This window comes from Vombatus ursinus, unplaced genomic scaffold, assembly GCF_900497805.2.
Source record: "Vombatus ursinus unplaced genomic scaffold, bare-nosed wombat genome assembly UNPS02014872.1, whole genome shotgun sequence".
Classification (NCBI taxonomy): domain Eukaryota; kingdom Metazoa; phylum Chordata; class Mammalia; order Diprotodontia; family Vombatidae; genus Vombatus; species Vombatus ursinus.
This window is the reverse complement of record NW_020954650.1, coordinates 8,502,888-8,523,320: the sequence shown is the minus strand read 5'-3', so window position 1 is coordinate 8,523,320 and position 20,433 is coordinate 8,502,888. Positions and strand designations below refer to the sequence as shown.

Below are 20,433 nucleotides of genomic sequence, written 5' to 3'. Positions count from 1 at the left end.
AAAATGGAGTCAGGAAGAGCTGGACACAACTGAATAATAACAACCAACATCAAGGACATCAAATCCGTCAATATTTAAAGAAATTAGTTTAGATCAGGGGTAAGGAACCTGCAGCCTTGAGGCCACATGTGGCCCTCTAGGTTCTCAAGTGCAGCCCTTTAACTGAATCCAAACGTCACAGAACGAATCTTTAGGATTTGGATTCAGTCAAAGGACCGCACTTGAGGACCTAGAGGACCACACGTGACTTCGAAGCCTCAGGTTCCCCACTCCTGGTTTAGATTATACACTGGAAGGTCAAATACTGACGCTAAAGCTTAAATACTTTGGCTACATAACGAGAAGACAAGATTCATTGGAAAAGACTCTGATGTTGGGGAAGATTGAAGGTAAAAGGAAAAGGGGATGTCAGAGAATGAGATGTGTAGATAGTGTCATGGAAACAACAAACATGAACTTGAACAGACTTTGTGAGATGGTGGAGGATAGAAAGGCCTGGAGTGTTCTGGTCCATGGGGTCACAAAGAGTCAGACACAACTAATGACCGAACAGCAACAACAGTAATGTGATTTATTATTATCCATATTGAATTATATTCTAGAATTACTCTTCAATAGGAACTACCATTATTCCCCCAAACTCCCTACAAGGACAAAAAATCTTTCACTTGAGCTTGCTTGAATGCATGAATTCCAGGTGCCATGGTTTTCATTTCTCTCTGGCCAAAGTATCATTGATCTAAGCTAGGGAGAATCAAACTTTGAAGATTGGAAAGCCAATACTCAGACCTTGATTCTTCTCTTGTGCTCAACAATTTGGGAGATGTGACTAGTCTGACAAGTCTCATGGTGTGGGAAGGGAGGAGAGTAAAAATGTGGGGGAGACTTGGCAGTTTTCTGGACTGCACACCACTGCTAACCACCTTGCAGGTTGCATCCCTTCTTTAGTTGACCTCCAATCTACACTTTAATGACTATGAAAGCAGTGATGTAGAGAGCTAAATGCACACATAGTTCCCATTAGAAGGCCATGTATACATGATGCCAAAATATCTGGGTAAAAAACTGAACTATTAAGGCAATCATTCAGATATTTTTTTCTACACAAACACCTAGATATTTGGAATTTCGTTATCTCGTGACTGATTTTAGGAAAGTGTTGGGGAAATGTTAAAGTTAGTTAATTTATAATTGTACATACACATTTTGCATACATATGTACATTTACCATCTAAAAGCTATGTTATTGTCATCTGAATTTTTTACTAGATTTTTAATGCTTGTTATTAGGTAGACAGGAATAAATTTCTATTAGATTTTTAGTGGGGAACTCCTTTCAAGTTCCACACTCCTTTTCAGGCTTATAAAGAAGCCTGTGTGGTGTATGGATAAAATAGTGGCCTCTGAACTAATAAAAGCAGAGCTCATCTCTCACATCTGGCACACACTGAGTGTATGACCCAGAGAAATTCTCTGAGCCACTTAGCGCTCAAGGCAACTCCCTGAGACTTTAAGTTGTAAAGAAGTTGCCAAGCAACCTTGATAGAGGGAATTTCCTCACCCAGGAGCTTCCTAAACCAATGAAATCATAAAACCAATCACCAACTCTATGGTTGATATGATATGATATTTGTAAACCTTTAAGTTGGCATATTCATAATGTATTATGTATGTGTATTTACCATACATACATATGAACTGTAATATTGAATATCAGTCATAATGTAAGCACAGCCGCTGGGTTTCATTATGTTTTTAGTGGGGAACCATTTTCAAGTGCCACATATTTTCCCCAAGATTATAAACACTAGCATTCTTGTCATTGTTTTTCTCCAATGTTCTCTCTCCTCATATTGTACTTCTTCAAAAGGTATTCCATGTGAACTGAGTGACCAAAGCTGAATTCATTCTATGCATGCAAATACAAAGGAATAATCACAGTATCTAGCAAAAGAGGGAGGCAGTGAGATGAAAGTTACTTAGGCCTGTATATTATTTCCAGTATAGATTGGGACAGTATTTTAATTCTGTGTGATCCCACTATTTGAATCAGCCAATCATATTTGAAACTTTCTGACCTATTAACTCCTCCTTTCTCTAATCTTTATGTATTATATCCTTCCCTACTGCCTACAAATATATCCAAGTTTTTGTCATTTTTATAAAAAAACCTCACCAAATCCTCCCATTCCCTCAAGCTATTATCCCAAATCTTTCCTTTTTATAGCCAAATTCCTAAATGAAGTCATCTATACTTATTTTCTCCATTTATTTTCCCCATTTATTTTCCTCTCTCTTGTTTCTCATCCCCCTTCAATCATGCCTCTGGCCTCATCACTCAATGGAAACTGCTCTTTCCAAGGTCACTAATGATTCTTCATTGCCAAATCTCATGTAACTTTCTGAATCTTCATCTTTTCTTCACCTCTCTGGAGTGCTTGATAGTTTGATTTTGCTCTCCTTCTAGGTGATTTCTCCTCTCTGGGTTTTCACGAATCTACTCTCTCTTGAATCTTTCCTTACTTTTCTAACTGTGTCTTTATGTCCTTTACTGGTTCATTATCCAAACCATGCCCCCTAATAGCGCATGTTCTCCAAGGCTTCACTATTGACTCTGCAGATTTCCAGATCTAATGTTGACTAGACATTTCAAACTAGATGTCTCAGGGAAATTTTAAAATTCATATATCAGAATTGATTCATGAAACAGAATTCATTATCTCCCCCAAACTCATTCTCCTTGACCATTCATCTACTTACCCAGGTTTATAACTTCAACCTTATTCTGAACCGCTAACTTTCTTTTACCCCAAATTTCCAACCAGTTACCAAATCCAAATTTCCAACAAGTTGCTGTTTCTACCTCTACAACATATCCTGTATTTATCCTCTTTTTTCTTTCTTTTTTTTTTTAAATTTATTTATTTAATTTTTAATTTATGCCCTTCTTTCTACTCCCATAGTCACCACCTTAGTTCAAGCTCTTATCACCTTTTACCTAGACCAGGGATGGGGAACCTGTGGCCTCGAGGCCACATGTGGTCTTCAAGTGCAGCCCTTTGACTAAATCCAAACTTTATCCTGTGAACGCCTGAGTCCAGGACCATTGTAGTAGCATCCTAATTGGTTTCTCTCTGCATCAAGTTTCTCCCCTCTCTGATGATACATCCCCCACACAGTTACCAAAGTGATTTTTGTAAAGCCCACATCTCACAATGTAATTTCCCTCCTCAATATATTCCAATGGTTCCCCATTGCCTCTAGAAGCAAGTCTAAACTCTTCCAGTGCTATCTGAAAGTCCTTCACAATCTGGCCTCAATCAACTGTTATAATCTTATTACATATTTGTACTTTTATTTATTTTAAAATAATTTTTATATTTATTTATATATTTATATTTATAAATATATATAAATATATTTATATTTATAAATATATATAAATATATTTGTTTATATATGTTTATATTTAAATAATTTTTAAATTTATTTGTAAATTTGTACTATTTATTTATTACATATTTGTTCTTTACATGCAACATGTCTGAGCTTCATCTCTATATCTTTAAACTGGTTTTGCCTCATGCCTGGAATGTACTTCTTCTTAGACTGCAACCTCTCAGAATCCTTTATTTCTTTAAAACAGCTCAAATCCCAACTTGGCTGTACATATTTCCCAGCTTGTTAATGCCTTCCCCTTCTGAAAAAAGTACTTTGTGTATATTTCATATATGTTTATATATACATGCATTGTCACCCCTTGGAGAATATAAGTTCTTTGAGATAAGGGACTTTCTCATTTTTGTCTTTGCAATCCTGCCATATAAAATAGTAACTGGCTTATAGTGAGTACTTAATGAATGCCTGTTGATTGATCATTGTTATGCTGGGCCATTGCCAGTCCTCTTGACTTACATTTTACCGCTAGACTCCAATGACTCTGGAGGAGAAATTGAGGTTGATGACTTTGCACAGCTCTGCCTCACTTAAATCCAATTCACTTGCAAGTCAAGACATCACCATCCTGATGTCATTGGTGCTCTCCAAAACAAAGGACAAACAACAATCATTGTTATATGTCCGTGTCTGATAGCTTTGTCTAGAATGTCAAGAAGGAGTCCTTACATTTAAGATAACTAAAAACCATTCTGATGGACAGAAGATACAGATGATATGTGTGTTCCATCCATGTCCTACCACTCTGAGTCCCAGTTATTTGGTTTTGATCCAGCATATGTTTAGGAGAGACCAGCCTTAGGCCAGATCCAAGTGGCTCAAGGTGGTTAGGGGCAACAGTGTTTTATACAATAAGTAGACAGATAAAAGGGGGCAGCTAGATGACTCAGTGGAATCAAATCCAGCCTCAGATGCTTACTAGCTGTGTGACCTTGGGCAAGTCACTTAACTTCTCTTTGCCTAGGAGGCAGGCAGGTAGGTGGCTTAGTAGATAGAGCACTTGGCCTGGAGTCAGAAAGATCTGAATTCAAATCCAAGTCTCAGACATTTACTAGCTGTGTGACCCTGGCCAAATCATGTAACCTCCATTTGCCTTAATCTACTGGAGAAAGAAATGGAAAACCACTCTAGTATCTTTGCCAAGAAAACCTCATGGATATATGGTCTACAAGGTCACAAAGAATCAGACATGACTGAATGACTCAATAGTATCAAGACAAATAAAAACTGACTTTTTTTTTTAATAGGCATCAATTTGAAGTAGGAAAATCTCCAACCTTACACTCACATACCAATTACATGAAAGTTAGAAGAAAGGCGTATTTTGCTTGGCACAGTATTTTTTGGTGCTATGTGGTCCCACTGTATGAATCAATCAAACCTATTTGGTTGCTGATGCTGGTCTAGACTCTCTTTACCTCTTCATGGGTTTGAATAGGAACCAGGCCTGAAGAGTCACCTTGGCATATGAACCTGATGCTAATAACCTTTAGTGATTACTATTGAATTATTTTTCCTTATAGTATCTATGTGCCTTTGTCTTCCATATCTTTTATGCTAGGATTGATGAACCACATCAAAAAAAAAAATAGATGGAGTTGTGAGTATCTCTCCCGTGGCTCAACCTCTCGGGCCACAAGCTGCCCCTTGTCCTGCCGCCGCTGCCATGCCCCAAAAAATCGAGGAAATAAAAGACTTCCTGCTGACAGCCAGGCAAAAAGATGCCAAATCTGTCAAGATCAAGAAAAACAAGGACAATGTGAATTTAAAGGTTCACTGCAGCAGATACCTGTACACACTGGTCATCACAGACAAAGAAAAGGCACAGAAACTAAACAGTCCCTGCCTCCTGGTTTGGCTGTGAAGGAGATGAGGTGAAGGAATCATTCAATGTTCCACCTGTATTAAAATGTAGGGAAAAAAGAAAAAAAAATAGATGGACTCAGTCTTTGGTCATGGAACACAATGAAACTTATTAAACTACATGGAATTACCAAAATGGAGTGAGAAGACCTGGGTTCAAAATGTGTTTCTGATGTTTAATACTGATGTGACCTGTGCAAGTCACTTAATTTCCCTAGACATCAATTTTCTCATCTGAAAAAATAAAGAATTTGAAGTGAATGGCCCAAGGCCCCTTCCACCTCTAGAATTCTCTTTTATGATATTCCATAGTCAAACTTACCGAATTGGTCAAACAGTCATTAAAAGGAATAATAGAGAGAAAATACATGTTGTGTTTGATTATTCCTTACCTGAGGACACTTCATTCCCTACCTTATATCACTACCATCATGATTTATATAGAAGTTCCCCACTTATTTATGGAACATTGACCACCTCAAGCCGTAGTTTTTTCTCTCTCCTCTGGTCTCCAACAGCAGTTTGACTAACTGTTTGAATCTTTGAATCAATATGTGAATAAATTAATAAAAAATATTCATTGTTTGGAGTCTGAAGAACCTTGCTGATGTTTCCCAGTCACAATTACACACTGTAAGCTAGCCAGGAACTCAAAGTCCTATGGTAGCTGTTCTTTGGTGGGCCCAGTAGGCCCTGTGAGCTCTCAAGGATCTCAGTGCTGCCTTGGCAGACCTCATGTAAGAGTCCTGTTTTCACCTCATATTTAATCATGATAAAAGATAGTTAGTTCATTTTTACCACTCTCTTTCTGTATTTTTCTTTTGTTTTTTGTTTTTAAATTTAAATTTATTTTTTCTTGGCTTTCTGAACATCTGTCAGGAACCTATCAGGTGCAATAATTGCTGGCTTCAGTGGCCCCTGTACCATCTCTATGTAGAGAGTCAGCAAGGGATTCAGGAATTTTAGACATTCTCTTTTAGGTTCAAGAAATATTTTGAAAAATGTTATAAAACTCTAATTAAAGTGCTTAAGGTTTTACCATGTCAGTCTTCTGACTTGAGGATCCAATTAAATTTAGATAATAATAGCTCACATTCATACAGGGCTTTAAGAGTAACAAAGCACTTTTCTCATGACAACCTAGTGAAACAGCCAGTATGAATGTTATTCCCTCCCTGCCCTCCCCATTTTACTGGTGAGAAAATTGAGGACAGAGAAGTTAATTTACTTGCCAAGCATAACACCACTGGTAAGAGTCAGAACCAAAATTTGAACATCAGACTCCTTACTCTATGCTCCCTCCACTATAACATGTTGCCTAATATCATGTTGAGTTGAATCACTTTACAAAATACATTTATTCCAAGGTTACAAACTGGTAATATAGTAGTTATATCCCTAAATCTGGAAATACAACAATTCAATATCTCAGAAGTAAAGACTCCTGCTCTTATCTATTAATCATAGTCTAAGATCAGGCTAAAAGCAAATAAAGTTTAAAAAAAAATCACTCATCTAGCCACAGAGATGATAAGAAGGAATCTTATTCAAATTTCATAAGATTAGAGATTAGATTTGCTCAAACTTGTGAGCAAACTCCTCCCAGCTTCATCCCCGCTGACTGACCTCTTGTGCAACTTGACTTAAATATTCTGATCATAACTTGATTTTTTATTTCCTTCAGCTTGTCTGGTACATTCTTATTAAACTATCAATTGTCATGTTCTCACAATTTATCAACATAGGAGTATACCAGTCTTTGATTATCCAACCCACCAACTGTATCTTTGTCTCAGAGACAACTGCTAAAGAGATATGTTCTGAGCAAGACCCTAGCCACAGTAGCTCTAAGGTACTCATTTATTAACTAATTTGAAGGAAGCTTTCCTCAAGCTGCTCTTCTGCGTTTCCCTATTGCTCTTCACACATTTGTTCAATAACCATTTTCTAGTACCATTTGGAAGTTCTATTAGTTCATTGTCCCCAGGACTCTGGATATTCGGGAATTTGGTACCTCTGATTAATTCTTAAGGTATTCGTTGCTCGCCTTGTGTAAATTTTCCATACAAACTGAGAATGCTGATCAGAATCAATAAGTTTGGGGAGGGCCTTCAGAAATAAAATTCCTCTTTGCCAACAACCTGGCAGTTGTTGTAGCAATGTTGTTCTCAGTGGGGCCCGCCTCAATCCGTTCTGAAAAAGGATCGATGCGAACCATGAAATATTGATTTTTCTGTTATGCCTCTGGGCCACTGCCCTATAAAGTCAGTTTGTAATTTTGTTTGTGGCCCTAATTTTTTAAACCAGTGTTGAAGGGTCCCTCCTGTCCTCCTATGTATCTAGATACCTGTGCACAGATGAAGAGATGTTATTACCAGAGTTCTGTACATTGAGGCTTAATAAATATTTTTTGAATTGAACTTATTTGCTTTTGCCCAGTGCCCATTGAGAATCATTTTTTTCATCATTGCCTCTTCATCTCAGTGCTATTCAGTAGAGGACCAGCTTAGGATTCAATATGGGAAATCTTGTTTCTTTTTCTCAGCAACTTATGTGAACCTTGGATTGATTCTAGACTTGACCTCTTTTCCCTGCCCTTTCATCCCTCCCCATCCTCCCACTCCCCCTAAGAGATCATATAAAATTTCTATTGCTATTTATAATTCCAGACAAAATTCAGCATAGCATCCCTATATAGAACCTGATACTGTATGTATGCAAGCATAAAATGAATGGACCACAGACCAGCCAATCTGCTCCTTTTAATTATCTTAATCAAAGTGGATCAGTATTCTATTGGTTCATCTGTATCCATAATGCCCATTTTAGCAACATCACAGAGATGTGAAAGCTCTAGGGTGTCAAACAAAATATACTGATTTTTGCATACAGCCATTGAGGAAAATTGTTTTGCTTGACTATGCATATTTGTAACAATTAACTTTTTTTCTTTTCTTTTCTCTTCTCTTTTCATTTGATAATAAGATGGGGAGTGGGAAGGAGGGAAAATAGATTTCTGTTCATTTAAAAAGTAGAGAGGGCAGGAGCCAAAATGGTGGAGTAAAAGGTGAGTCTCTCTTACTCTCCCTTATTAATCCCTGAAAGCCCAGAAAATATCACCCCAGGAAAAACCCTGGAACAGCTGAACCAGAAGAAATATGGGGTTCAGCAGTCCAGTAGCCCAGGTAGCTGGAGGAATTAACTGGAAAGGCCCCTCTTACCCTGGAGGAAGGGGAGCAGTACAGAATGGGAGGCATCCCAGCAAGCTAGTGGAAAGCCCCCCTCAGCATACCAGGAGGAGATCCTGAAGCCCAGGTGGTGGAGCAGGCAAACACCAACAGCTGGACCTCTGAGTGACTCATTGAGGGCAGGGGAACTGATGGAAACCAGTTCAGAAAACCACCAGGTGCCTCAGCATTCTACAGCAACCACTTGTCCCAGTGCCTCAGCAAAACTAAGGGAAGCAGCGCTTCAAGGGGCCCCAGGTGGGTAAACACCCTACAACATCCATCTGAAAAGAGCTGAAGAAAGCAAAAGGAAGGAAAGGCCTGGGTGAGCAGGAAATCTCCAGGAGCCACACTACCCAATCCTACCCCTAGAGTTCCAGTATTGCTGTTTCCAGCCCAATACCAGGTAAGCTGCCAGAATCCTACAGCCTCCAACTGCCAACATTGGAAGCCCCAGCACACAAAGCCATCAACCAGGCCCTAGCCTCCCAACACAAGAAGCTTGGGTCAGTGCCCTCTGCTCCCCAGCAGGACAGCCCAATCTCTTTAAAGGCCAGGAAATAAGCAAACACCATGAGCAAAAAGAAACATACAATAGATTCTTATTATGGGAAGAGTGAAGATCGAGGCAGAAATTCTGAAGAGGACAACATTGTCAACAAACCCACATCTGGAACCTCAAAAGGGAATATGAACTGGTCTGAAGCCTAAAAAGCCTTCTTAGAAGAGCTCAAGTTGGATTTTAAAAGTCAAATGAGAGAGGTAGAAGAAAAAATGGGAAAAGAAATGAGAGGTATGCAAGAGAGAGACAATAGCTTGGAAAAGGAAGGACAAAAATTAACTGTAGAAAACAAGTCCTTAAAAAATACAATTGGCCAACTGGAAAAAAAGTACACTGAAGAAAACAAGTCCCTAAAAAATACAACTGGCCAAATGGGGAAGGAGATACAAAATCTAACAGAAGAAAACAATTTGTTAAAAATTAGAATTGAGCAAATGGAAGCTAATGACTCTATGAGAGAGCAAGACTCAGTCGAACAAAAACAAAATAATGAAAAAAAGATGAAAATGTAAAATTTCTCATTGGTAAAACAACTTACCTGCAAAATTGATCCAGGAGAGACAATTTAAAAATTATTAGTCTACCTGAAAACAACAATGAAAAAAAGAGCCTGGACAGTATCTTACAGGAAATCATAAAGGAAAACTGCCCAGAGGTCCTAGAACCAGAGGGTAAAATAGCCATAGAAAGAATCCTCTGATCATCTCCTGAAAGAGATCCCAAATCGAAAACACCAAGGAATATAGTAGCCAAATTCCAAAATTACCAGGTCAAAGAGAAAATGCTGCAAGCACCCAGAAGGAAACAATTTAAATATCATGGAACCACAGTCAGGATTACACAGAACCTTGCAGCTTCTACATTAAAAGACCATAGGGCATGGAATATGATATTCTGTAAGGCAAAGGAGCTTGGATTATAACCAAGGATCAACTACCCAGTGAAAATGAGCATGATCTTTCAGGGCAAGAGATGGATATTCAATGAAATAGGGGACTTCCATACCTTCCTGATAAAAAGACCAGAGCTCAACAGAAAATTTGATCTTCAAATACAAGACTTAAGAGAGACATAAAAAGGTAAGCCAGACAGAAAGAAACAACATGTTATTAATAAGGGTAAACTCTTCACATCCTTGCAAGGGAAGATGACACTTGTAACTTTTGAGAACTGTACTGTTATTACACCATGTTAAAGGGGTATATGTGAAGGGGGTGGGTATAAATTGACTTTGATGTAATGATGAAAAAATCTAATCAAATGGGTTAAATGGATCCAAGTAACTAAGAAAATGTACTGAGAGAAAAAGAAAGGAGGAGGCAGACAAGGGTAAATTACATCACAGGAAAAGGCACAAAAACCTATTACAGCAGAGGGAAAGAAGGGAGGGACATGAGCATTGTTTGAACCTTACTCTCATCAGATTTAGCTTAAGAAGGGAATAACATAATCAGTTAGGTATAGAAATCTAACATGCCTATAGGCAGCAGGAGGGAAAAGGGGAAAGAAAAGGGAGGGGGCTAATAGAAGGGAGATAGGACTGAGGGAGGTGGTGGTCAAAAGCAAAACAGTGAGGAGGTAAAAGGAGAAAGGAGAAAGAAAATCATAAACGGGGTGGGGGGAAGATGGAGAGAAAGACAGTTATCATAATTGTGAACGTGACATATGAATGTAATGCAATGCTATTGTGCTATAAGAAATGATGAACAGGCAGACTTCAGATAAACCTGAAAAGACTTGCACGATTTGATGCTGAGTGAAGTGAGCAGAACCAGGAGAATGTTGTACACAGTAACAGCCATGTTGTGCGATGACTGACTTTGATAGACTTAATCCCTCTCAGCAATACAAAGATCTAAGACATCTCCAAAAGCCCCATGATGGAAAATGCTATCCACATCCAAAGAAAGAACTATGGAGTTTAAATGCAGATCAAAGCATACTATTTGCTATTTTTTTCTTTTGTTGTGTTTTGTTTCCTCTTTCTAGTGGTTCCTTTCTTAGTTCTAATTCTTATTTACAACATCACTAATTAATTAGTTCTAATTCTTATTTACAACATCACTAATGTGAAAATATGGTTAATAGGAATGTATATGTATAGCTTATATTGGATTGTGCACCATCTTGGGGAGGAAGGTGGGGAGGGAGGGGGAGAAAAATTTAAAACTCAAAAGCTTATGGAAGTGATTGTTGATAAATCAAAATACATTAATAAAAAAAAGAAAAAAGATCCGGTCTTTATATAATCACTCTATAAATAAGTGTTTATTAGTTGTATAAATATGTATTATGTGTTGGGCAATGTATTATGTTCTGAGGTTATAAAGTAACAATAAAATCACCTGCTTAAAGTAAAAAAAATTTTTAAAAAATAAAAAGTAGAGGGGAAAGGTATACGGATATGAAATGTTAAAAATCACTTTCAGATAAAAGTCATTATTATTCTTTTTACTTAATTGTTTTACTTTGTTATAAAAGACCTCTCACAAGTAAGAGTAATGTTTAAATGTTTATAATGTAAAATGACAATGATAATAATAATAGCTAACATTTGTATAGCACCTATTATGTGCCAGGCACTGTGCTAAGTGCTTTACAAATAATAACTCATTTGATCCTCACATCAACCCTGGGAGGTAGGTGGCTGTTATCCCCATTTTATAGGTGAGGAAACTGAAGTAAATAGAAATTAAGTGATTTGTCCAGGTCCGCACAGCTAGGAACATTGAATTCAGATCTTCCTGACTCCAGGCCCAGTGCTCTATCCACTGTACTACCTAACTGCTAACATCTATAAAACTTAAAACATGGTATCTTGCATTTCAATCTGAATCTGGCTTACCTTTCTCAAATAAAAGTGCACAAAATCTCCCTTTTGCAAATGAAAGAACAATAACTATGTGTTGCCTTGGACAGAGAGGGGAAACAAATGATCCCTTCTCTCCCCAGTTCAGTGTTCCTTTTTCCCAAGTTAGTGCACTGGCAGCAAACCTTTCCATGTTCCTTCAATCCTTGCTTGGATGCAAAGAAAGCCAGTCGATGTGACTGGAGAATCCATTTATTGTGGGCTCTTTAGTTCCTCTTTCCTGATGTGTCTTAGACCACACACACTCTCTTTTAGAGCTCTGTCTCTATCAGGAGTTCCTAATCTGACAAGAGCTAGCACAAGAATTTCATCCATAATTCATTTCTTTGAGGCCTTTGGTCCTCTGTCTAACCTGCCTTCAAACAGGAAAGTCTGAAAGGTCATTTTAAAATAGAGAAGTATTATTTTTTAGTATTTTTAAGGAAATTTAGAAAAGGGGGGTGTTGATATGCTTTCACAAAGATTAAAAATGTCTTTCCAGATAGAGCTGTATACAGGCACTCTGAATAGGTCTATGACACATTGACAATATATGAGGAAGGGTGGATGATTATGTGTAGGGCAATCAGGCTAACTCACTCTTCCCTGAAGAGGTAGGGGGAAGAGACTTGCTCAGTGGGGGTTATTTTAGAGATGAAGAAAAGTTTGAACAGAGTTTTTGATTAAGAGAAATTCAGTAAAGAGTAACATTCTGAAATTTATGAGGAATTCAGCATAGACTGGAGAGTTTAGGAGTATAACATGAGTATAATGTAATATGGCAATGTCAAGTTATGTAATATGTCATAACATGAGCCCAAAGAGCATTAACTCCTATAAGAGACATTGTAAGATATTCTGGAACATTCTGGAATGCAAGTAGGATTAAGAGCACAGATGGATGGTATAAAAGATAGCTCTCCCTGTAAGGAAGTTCAAGTTTTTCTTGACCTCATTAGTAAAGTAGTCTCTTGGCCCTTCTGTACTGATAAAAAGAATCAAGAAACTGAATGCTTTCTATCCTTTGGGTCCAAGTTATTCTGCATCTCCGGGATGATGCTTTCAATTCAAAGTTGTTTTTTCTCTTAAAGGTAATATTTAGCTTATCTAGTCATCTAGCAGCCACCTGAAAAAAAAAGAAACTAATGGTGGAAATTTTTCCCTGTTTGTTGAAAGAAGCAGTGCACAAGAAAATCAGAAGATGACAACAGCTGTTTTGGGTGGAAGACGATAAGAGAGCTGATGGATGGAAGCCGCGTAGCCTCTGAAACTGGGATCTCATATCAGAGGGAAAAATTCTCAGAGGTTTGCCTCTTGTTGCCTTTTACTGCCTCCAATGGCTTGAGAGGGAGAAAATAGAGGTGGAAAAATCCTTAAATCTTCTTTGCTGGACGTATTGGAGGAAGAGGTATTGCTTTGCTAAGAGCTGGTCAGAAAAAAAATAATCCTCTGTTATTTGACGAGCTGTCTAGGGGGAAAAACTGTATTGCCCTCTCACTATCTAAAGCTTGAGAGAGGGGAAATCCTTCATAGTCTATAGAGAACAGCATTGATTATCTTGATGGATTCCAGACTTAAGGGAAATACTACTTCTCTGAAAATGTTGCTGTTATTCTAAAAGAGCTTAACATTGCCTCAGTGGTCCTAGGCTATCAGAGGAGAGGCTTTGTTTAGCAAGAGAAGAGACTAAGAAGAGGATCAGATGACATGCAATGCAGATTGTTCACCAAAAGACTGCCAAGATCAAAATCCAGAGTCCAGAGTCATGGACTGCTCTAGGTACATGGGTTTCCTTATTCATGGGCCTCATTATTAGGTTTCTATGGATTTGTGCCCATTTCCCCCCATGGACATTGTGTAAATGTTGATGGTAAGAGTAGTGATTAAGGAGTAGGGGTGGATGGTTATATTTGACTATTCCTGCTTTTTCTGTTTATTTAGCAAATGTTATTATAAGTATTAGTGTTTTTCCCTTCTCATTAATAAATATCTTATGCTTTAAAGTTAGTGGTACTATTGTGACTGTCATTTAAATTGGAAGCACACCAGTGGGAGTTCAGGAGATAGAGTGGTGAGTAGTACACCATGTCACAGGCTACCCTCCATTGAGTCAGTTCTATGCCCATGCTACAGCGAGAAGAAAGAAGCGTCCAGAACAGAGTTTTGAGGAATGCTCACAGTTAGGGGATTTGATTTGGGTGAGAGTGAGAATTAATATTGAGGCAGTTAGAAGGAGAACCAGAAGAACATAGTGATGAAAAACCAAAGAAGAAAGAGCTTCTAGAAGGAAGAGAAAGTAGTTAACAGAGTCAAATGCAGCAATGTTTAACCGCAGCAAAGAGGTTAAAAAGGTCTGAGAAAAGACCCTCAGATTTCTGAATTATAAGGTTACTAATAACTTTGTACAGAGCAGTTTCAGTTGAATGATGAAGTTAGAGGCCAGATTGCAAAAAAAAAAGCTGAGAAAATTTGTAATAGAAAAAAAGTTTTGAATATAATTTTGGATGGTAATAGCTGCATCTTTTTAAATATTGACTCCCTAATGTTAGGGATGGTGTCAATATCACATTTATTTGCATCTGTCTCTATTTCTCCTTCCATGGATTTTCATGGAACTTGGGTTTTGTGGTTTTTTTTCCCCTTAAGTATAAGAGGATCACAGCAAGAAGGGGAGATTTCATCATCACAATGAACTCTTAGTATGGAAACTCCCACTGCTGTTATGGGTTGGCAGCTTATTTCTTAGTTTTATGGAGATGTGTGGATCATTGAGAGGTTAAGTTATGAACCTAGGATTACACAGCTAATTTTGTTAGGTTTTTCTGACTCTTTATAAGACAGTCCTCTACCTACTACAGAATACTACTTCTCTGCTGGGTACATGTAATGTGAAAAAGACTTAGGACTGTGGACTTCTGAGTTTAATGTAGCATAACCATTTAAATGTAACAAAGTAAGAAGACATTCCCCCTCTTCTAAAGTTGTTGGTCTGTTAGGAGTTTCATAGAGATTTTTTCCTATATTCTCAATATAGGTAAGGTCATAATTTGTAATTTCACAGAAAAGACGTAGAAGACTCAGTCTACTACACAGAAAATGAATTTCTTGAGATCATTGACCCTTATCAAGATATATTCTGGACCATGGACATGTAGTATAAAAATACAGGAGACAGATAATCAGTAATCCATTTCCTTTCACTGTAGTATAAGAAGAATGTTTTTTTTTCCAAAGTAGATGACTAGATCTGGTAAATTTTACTTTAGTTTAATGGTAGTTTTAGAAGCATCTAACCTGTTAAATACCTGACAAACCATATGTTAAAGACAAGTTGAAACTGCATAGTTAGCAGCAAAAAGAGGCTTTGAAAAGCAGTTTGAGAGTAGGTAAATGGTTAGGGACCAGAATTTAGGGTCATTTTCATTTTCTCCTATTCATTTTAATGATCCATTTGAGAATACATGTGGTGAAATGGATAAAATGAACCACCTCTCTTAGAATTAGTAACACCTTCTGTTAACACAGGCTTTAATGCCCAATGTTTTTAAAATCCCAGAGAACATCAACCTGCTTTGGCATCTTTTACAGTGTTAAAAAAATCAAAAGTCTGTGTATGTGTAGATGTGTGTATATAAATACCAGAATAAATGTAAGAACGAATAACCCATAATATTTCCATATTTTTCATCTGCATACTAGAATCTTATTGTAACACAATTCTTATTACTGGGGAAAATAATCTTCATTTTGAGGCAACTATCCAATGGAATTTAGTTGTTAAGATAGCACAAAGGATTTCATTCTAAGGTGGTCTCATCCAAAAGTTTTGTCTATACTATTGCATTGACCTTGGAAACAGCTCCAGTGTAATTCTTAATCTTCGTTATTAAGAGGTGGTTATTATAGATCTTATAGCTGAAGAAATTGAGGTTTTATTAAATTAACACCTTTTTGGACTGATTTATGGTCAAGCGATGTCTATGAGAATAGGACAAAAATCCTGTTCTTTGGTTGCCTATTCATTCATATAACTATTAGGTAGTGTGCATGGTTAACCTACTTAATGTTTCCCATATTTTGTAGTCGTTCAGTCATTTCAGTTGTGTCTGACTCTTTGTAATCTCATTTGGAGTTTTCTTGGCAAAGATATTAGCATGGTTTGTCATTTCCTTCTCCAACTCATTTGACAGATGAGCAAACCGAGGCAAACAGGGTTAAGTGACTTGCCCAGGGTCACACAGTAAATGTCTGAGGCTGGATTTGAACCTAGGTCTTCCTGACTCCAGACCTAGCCCTCTATCTACTGTGTCACCTAGGTCCCATATATGTTTCCACTATAGGACAATCAATTTTCCATCTCTGTGTCTTTGCACAGGTTGTCCCCCACTCCCAGAACATACTTCCTCTTCACTTCATCTCTGTCAGTTAGTGAACAAACATTAATTATGTTCTTATTCTGTGCTAGATACTATGCTAAGAAATTACTTTATATATTTATCATCAGTCACATTTAATGGCTAGTCATCTTACTTGTAATATAATAGTGAATATGCCTTGTTGTCCTGCCTAGTCTCAAGTTCTCCTTAAGGATTTGATTGTGTTAGCTCTTGGGAATCACACATGCACACACACACACACCCATACACACACACACGTATATATGTATATGTATATGTATGCATATGTATATATATAGGCATATATACATATAACTATATATATACATATATACAGTATTATATTGCTTATATTCTCCTCTATTTGTGGGAAACTGGCATTTACCTGAGTTTGATTAGGATATGTCTCTTCCTTCTGGGATATCCAATTGGGATTGGTGGTGGTACAATTAGATAGAGCAGTGAGCCTGGGGTTAGAAACACCTGGGTTCAAATCCAGCCTCAGACACTTACCAGCTGTGTGACCCTGGTCAAGTCAATTATTATTATTATTATTATTATTAGGTCATTGTGATGGATTTCATACAAATGAGATGAATGCTAGTGAGGATTCAGGAGCTAGGATGGTGAGAAATGAATTTCTTCTCCTTTATGGCCCAGGGTATTGAATTGTAGCAGCAGGTCACCAGAGTGAATCGCAGTTAGAGTGAGCAATCCAGCACCGGCCTGGGGAGAAAAGGAGACTAGGAAAAGTTGGGAGTCAGTTCAATACTCAGGTTACATAGGAAACGTAGGAAGTGGGAAGCAAACCTCCTTCTAACAGCCATACAATCTCATCAGCACTGATAAGGTACCAATTCTGGGAGATAGTGGATGGTTGCTTCTTAGCTTTGGTTACCCATCCTCTTCAAGAGGAACTCACAGCATTGCTGAAGAAAGGGAGATGGGGTAGGGCATGAAGACATTGTCTAGAAATCAGATGAATCACTTGGCCTTGTATGCTTTATTTTCTCCCAAATGACAGAAATGACACGACAGATCTAAATTACTTTTCACAGAAGTATCCAAAGCCAAATTCAAAAGACATCACCTAACTGGTGAACTCTGGGCCAGAGTCTAGTCTCCATTTGCAGAGTCTAATGTCTCTAATGATAATGCTCTCTGACCAGAAGTCCAAGTGTTACATATATGTGTAAACAGATAGATGATATGAGGTAGGTAGATAGATAGATAGATAGACAGACAGATAGATAGATGGATGGATAGATGATTGATAGAAAGATGTAAATTCATTGACAAAAGGGACTTGCTTCTTTTTTGTGTTTACTTCTCCAGCTCCTACCTCAGCGCTTTGAAAATACAAGGTATTTAGTATGTCTTCATGAAATAAGATGTGCCCGGAGACTATCAAAGTAATGCTCCTGACTGACAGAGTAGAGCTGTACTGCTCTGATAATTAATTCAGAACACTAGCAGTAAAACAATAATGATTCTTAAGAAGAATATGAAATATTTCCTCTCAAAATGATCATTTTAGCAAAGACAGGTGTCTCCTCCAGGAGTATATAACTAATGCTGGAAAAACTAATGACTTAAGTAAAGGAAGGGAGAGCCTCAACTTCCCTTGACAATCCATCAAGATCCAATTCTACCTGTTTTTTCAGAATGTCAACTCATTCTTGGTGTCCAGTGTCCAGGCTGTGTTACCAGAGAGCTCTTTTGGGAATGGATGTCTTGTGCACATAGCGGATGAGTTTATTATGATTGCTTCTATTATGATGGATGTCAAATTAATTTTTAATGGTTCAATAGCTCTTACATTATGTACACTCCAGAGAAATAGTGCTTTTGTCAGTATAATTAGAATTCATCCCTTCCTTTCTGTTCACACTGTCACCACCTTAGTTCAGTCCCTTATTGCCTTTATCTGGACTCTTCTAATTGTCTGCAAATTCCTGTCTCCTCCAGTCTCTCTCCACTCTAATCCTTCACACTTCTGCCTAATGCATTGGTCTGATTACACGGCTCCCCCATGCAACAAATGTGCAGTGGTTTCCCAATGTATTCCAAATAAATTATACATACTTATGCTGGCTTTGAAAGTTGTTCACAATTTATCTCCAGCCTTCCCCCTCTAGGGTTGTTTCACTCTGTTATAACCAAAAGACTGGATTCCCCATTCTCTCTTCATCTTTTCCTGCCTCTACTCATTTAATCACACCAGCTACCAAGCCTGTAAGGGCTACCTCCTGGCTCTCCAACCTTGCCTGTTGAAATTCTGCCTTTCACCTGAGGCCCAAATAGGATCCCTCCTCATCCAGGAAAGACATTCTCCCACCTGTAAATTTTGCTTCTTCCTGAATTTCACATGGAAGGTATTCTAAGGCTAGTAGCCCACTCTCCCAGGGAGTCTCATCTCCCTGGGACCTGTTATGGATCCCCAGTTTTATAATATGAGTCCCCTCCCCACCCTCCAAGGGAAAGTACTCTGTATTACTTAAGAGCAAAGTAGCTCACTCCTGCTCTGAGTCCTCCTCCCAAAAGGACTTCTCAGTCAATTGACCCCTTATTAAAGAGTGAATCCTGCTGAAGGACTGACATAGAATTCAGGAAGCATAAGAGGGATTCTTCCCAGGTTCCTCCTGGATACCCTCCCTGAATTATTACTGAATTTTTAATTATATTCTATTGATGTATCTTGTTTAATCTAGCAGACACATCCCAACAAATAATCGTGATACCGTACCTTAACCAAAGTACTAAAAGCAATTAAGAAAAACTGCCTAAAATTTTGATTATAAATTATAGTGTATGCTACTTTTCACTATTATTGGTAAAGTGATATTATAATAGACAAGAAAAATAGGTTCTCCAATTGAATAATTTTATACCAATATCATTTGTTTTATTTGACCCAATTTGTTACTATTTAATGTTGCTTTCATTAACACTTAAAGAACAATGTTGTATTCTTCACCTTGCATTACTTTATAAAAGTCTTCCCATATTTCTCTGAATTCTTTTTCTTTGTTTTTCCTTAAAACTATCATTATATTCTATTATATTCATAATGGAATATATGGAATATGTCAGTTTCTTCAGTCATATCCAAATCATTGTACAGACGATTTGTTTATAGATTTTATTCAATTATAGTATTCCTATGAAATTTTTGTGCATATGGATCCTTTCTTGATATCAATAATTTCATTTCATATAGACAGTAGTTATACCTCTAGGTCAAAAGATAGGAACAATTTAGTGACTTTTATCACAAAATTCCAGAATCATTGAGCCATACATATATCATATATATGTATGTATCTTTTTGGCCATATATCTATTGAGGAATAGCTGCTAATCTGACAATTTTTTTTCAGTTACTTACAGATTTGGTATATCTTTTTTATCTGAGATATTTGATACAAATATTTTTCTTAATCTGTATCTTTTATTCTTAATCCAATTGCATTGCTTACATTTATACAAAAGATTTAAAAATTTTCACAACTAAAACTATTTTGTCTTTCATAATATCTTTTCTTCTACTGTTTCTTATCAATTATTCCCCTATCCATGAATGTGAAATATATAATCAACCACTCTCTTCTAACTTTCCACTAATATGACTTTTTATACTCATATAATATATCTATTTAGATTTTACTGTGGTTTGTGGTATAAAATGCTGATCTACACCCATTTTCAACTGAACATTCATAATTCTCTTCTTTAGTAATTTATGTTCTTGGGTTTAGCAAATACTAGATTATTCTATTCATTTGCTTTTAGGTTATGCTTGTCTATACTATTTCACTCATTGTCCACTACCACATAGTTCTGCTAATTACTGACATGTAATTTAAAATCTGGTAGCACCACATTCTCCTCTTTCTTTCTTTGATGAATTACTTGACCTTTTGTTACTCACATAAAATTTGCTATTATTTTGTTTAATTTGATTGACATATTGTGAAAACTTTAGATTAATTGGGAATATTTTTTTCCATTGGTGTGATACCATCGTGAATATTTAATCTTTAATTATTTAGGTTTGTAGTTGTTGTTATATGAATCCTA

At 37.2% G+C, this 20,433-nt stretch overlaps 1 pseudogene; it reads left to right on the top strand.

Annotated features, from left to right (window-relative positions):
- The first annotated feature begins 5,122 nt into the window (after positions 1–5,122).
- Positions 5,123–5,334, top strand: LOC114028175 (annotated as a pseudogene).
- Positions 5,335–20,433: the final 15,099 nt, after the last annotated feature.